The sequence below is a fragment of the Glycine soja genome, chromosome 6 (assembly GCF_004193775.1).
Source record: "Glycine soja cultivar W05 chromosome 6, ASM419377v2, whole genome shotgun sequence".
Classification (NCBI taxonomy): domain Eukaryota; kingdom Viridiplantae; phylum Streptophyta; class Magnoliopsida; order Fabales; family Fabaceae; genus Glycine; species Glycine soja.
Window position 1 is genome coordinate 31,194,445 of NC_041007.1, and position 3,612 is coordinate 31,198,056.

A 3,612-nucleotide genomic window follows, 5' to 3' on the forward strand; every position below is an offset into this window, starting at 1 on the left:
GTTTTGTAAATGCCTTCTAAAAATATTTGGTTTATGAAGTAGCTAATTATAATTGTCGACTTTGGGGCACATTGGCAACTAGTTGTTCTATGTCCAAGGGAAAACATTGTTGTTTGGTTTTCTTCTTTGTGGAAGAAGCTTGATATTAACATAAAAGCTCCAATTAACAGGTTCTCCTCAAATTTATAATTGATTTACTGTGTAATTGTTGTTCAGACTATGACAAGGTTTGTCATGATATATATGTTTTTTTGTAATTTTTGTAACCAGTACTTTCGAAGGTATGTCTGATCAAGTTGCACCTCAGTGGATTGAACCAAAGGTTAGTAATTATTTAATCAATAGGTGTTTGCAATGAAGACATTTGTAACTTTCTATGGGTTGAATGTTAAATATATTTTCATTGTAAAATTTAGAGTCATGTTCAAATCGGAGGCTATGAGTGTGGATATTATGTCATGCATTGGATGTGGTGCATAGTTATTGGCGGTTTGAAGGATGAATGGAACACGGTATATTTACTAACATAAATTTCAATTGTTAGTTTGGTTAATATTTGTTCAATTATGTTTGCGTACGTTACTAATAATGTCATGGGTTGTTAATTTTGTAGTGGTTTTCTAATGAAATAGCATTAGACGTGGTGGCCATCACTACACTTTGCAAGAAATGGGTAGCATACTTTTTAGCTATTGAAAAAATGGGATGTTAAATATGATTTAGATTATATAGGATGAAATTTTTTTCGTTGATGACACACTTTATTGTGAACATTATAAATAACTTTGGTCAATAATTGACATTTGTTTAACCTCACATTAGATTCATGGATTGAGACTGTCATTTGTAATTGCTGCATTCGTGGACTTTAAGGTGTAACGTACCAAATATCGATAGGTGAGGAAAAAGGTCTATTATCAGGCAGGGTTTTTGTTGATAGTGTGTAGCCTCTGTAAACATCAGTTCTTAAATGAGGTGGCTATGTTATGAGTCTTACATTGACTAGAATAAGAAGCTTAATGTGCTAGTCATAACAGTTTTTGTTTTTCTTTTAATTTGATTCTTTGTGTGAGTTATCTAATTTCAAAATTCAAAGAAGGATTTGATGTTGTGCTTGTAGCAGCTGTCTGCATTTGCATTAGTTTCTCCTTTTGTGGGATTTCACTTCCTCAGTGTACAGTGTGTCTGCATGTAGGGCAATTCTCCAAATGACATAAGCTGACAATTTTGAACAATAACTTTCTTCAGCTCTATCTCCATGTATGTCTTCATGTCTACATGAGGTTCTTATTCACAAGCACAATTTGTTGAAAATAGCAGTAATGCTTCAAAACTGATCTTGACTTGCTCAATTTTTCTGCTTATGTTCTAAATACCACACTTGTTTGTCTTTGTTGTTTGTCATTGTTTCATTGCTTTTCTGTTTTTGAAATTGAGGTAAAATGAACATGAGTTGGATGGAAATTCAGCTGCTGCTTATGAGTGCTACTAGAAAGTAGTTGATATTTCACCTCAAATTGCATGTGAACTAATTCAGGTAAAAAGGAGTTCAATATATCAGAGTTGGTCTGGTTGTTGTCTGTGTGTGTATGTGTGTATCTCATATGTATTTCATTTGAATATATTCGATACAATAATTACATTACATCCCCAACTAAATACTTAACCTTGTTTTTTCTTGGAAGGTATTGAAGTAGGAGAACCTGCAGTATATTGTTGCTCCTTACGAGGCAGATGCCCAAATGACATTCTTGGCAATTAGTGAACAAGTTGATGCAATTATAATAGAAGACTCTGATCTTATACCATTTGGTTGCCCAAGAGTAAGTTTACCAAGTGCCTTAAGCTATAGATTTTTTGTTATCTTTCTATACTAATGTATATTTATTCCTACTTTGATGTACTCACTGGTTTTTGGCTAGCCTGGTTCTTCGTTGAAAATTTAGATTATCTTTAGAATGGACAAGTTTGGTCAAGGTGTTCAGTTTCAGTATTCCATGCTACAAATGAATAAGGAGCTTAGTTTTGAAGGGTTCAACAGACAAATGCTTCTTCAAATGTGTATTTTGAGTGGTTGTGATTATCTGCAATCCTTGCCAGGTATGGGTCTCAAAAGGGCCCATGCAAGCATTAAAAGAATTAGAAGTTATGACAAGGTAAGTGCAGTTGATACACTTAACAAACATGATTGTTCAGTACCATAAAAACTAACAAGCATGTTTATTTAACTATCATTGTTCATTTTCCTTGTTTAAACTCACTAAAGCAGCTAGGTCTACATCTATACACATAACAAAAATGCTTTAAAGTGCTTTTTTTTAACTATCTATATCTTTTAAATCTTGTATGTAAATCTTTCTATATGAAATTTTTGTATTTCTGATACAAATGGAAATGTATCAAGTTCTTAAGCACCTGAGATATAGTGGAGTTTTTGTGCCTCCCTTTTATGAAGAGTCATTCAAGAAATGTGTGTTTGTTAAAGTGAAAGAATAAATTTATAGTAACTGAAATATCTCTATTTTTCTTGCATGTGTTGGTCAAAATAACTTGACTTATTTCATTTGTTCATTTTTGGATTAAGGACAATTTGCACGATTGTGAAAAAAAACAATTTTGAAAATGATAGGAATATGATTGACAACAACTGAAAAGAATGTTCTTACTGCTCTATAACCGCTGCCATTGGTTTGCATAAATGTGCATGGTACAAGGTTTTCTTGGGAGTTAGAATCACCTTCACACATGTTTTGAGCAAATATGAATAGATTGTCACCTCTTTCTTTTTAATAAATGTTAAAAGCATTTAAGAAGTATACATGGATGTATTCTCCTTCAATTAAACCCTTGTTTAAAGGGTACTGTTGGTTAAAAGTCCATTTCTTTTAAATGGCAGAGAGAGAATCTTGCAACCAGATGAGCAATTGTGGAAACTAGTCAATTCAAAACGCATTCTGAAAGTGCAAAGAAAAAGATTGATTTGCCTGTGCAGAAAAATCTCTTAACTAGGTACTTTTGTATCCTACAAAGCATTCTTCTTGAATTGATTTTGATATGTTTAGCATGTTTAAAGGGGAGGAATGCAAGGCAACATTCTATGGTTCACTGGGATACTGCCTGATGCTATTGATGCTTTACTTACCAATTTTCTATATAACATTTAAAACAGTCAAGTTGAGGCAATGAATTTTGGTGGCATTTAAGCTCAATGTTTCTTTACAACATACCACTTGTAGCTAGTGGATTTTTTTCTATTCTTCTTTAGAGTAACTTTTCCTTAGCCATGAAAGGTTTCGCTTCTCTTGAAGCAAAAATGAAATTCAGAGCTCCTTGGGTGTCACCTACTGCTATTAATGAAACAAAGAACTCTACTGCATCGGTTATTGACTCTGATAATTGGGGCAGTGTCCCTCCTCTTAATAGCCATGTAAGTTGCCTTAATATAGAACTATAACAATGAAAACTATACTTATTGTTGGTAGTGAGAATTAGATATATTTTTAACATATTCTCCCTTTCTTTCTTTAGATTGGATATAGTTGTGCCACAAGCATTTCTAAATTTACAAAGTCTCCATGTCATGGTAAGATATAAATCTGATGGTTTGCTTTG

The 3,612-nt window shown here is 32.9% G+C and overlaps 1 pseudogene; it reads left to right on the forward strand.

Moving 5' to 3' along the window:
- Positions 1 to 283: 283 nt before the first annotated feature.
- LOC114416086 lies at positions 284 to 2,496 on the forward strand (annotated as a pseudogene).
- Positions 2,497 to 3,612: the final 1,116 nt, after the last annotated feature.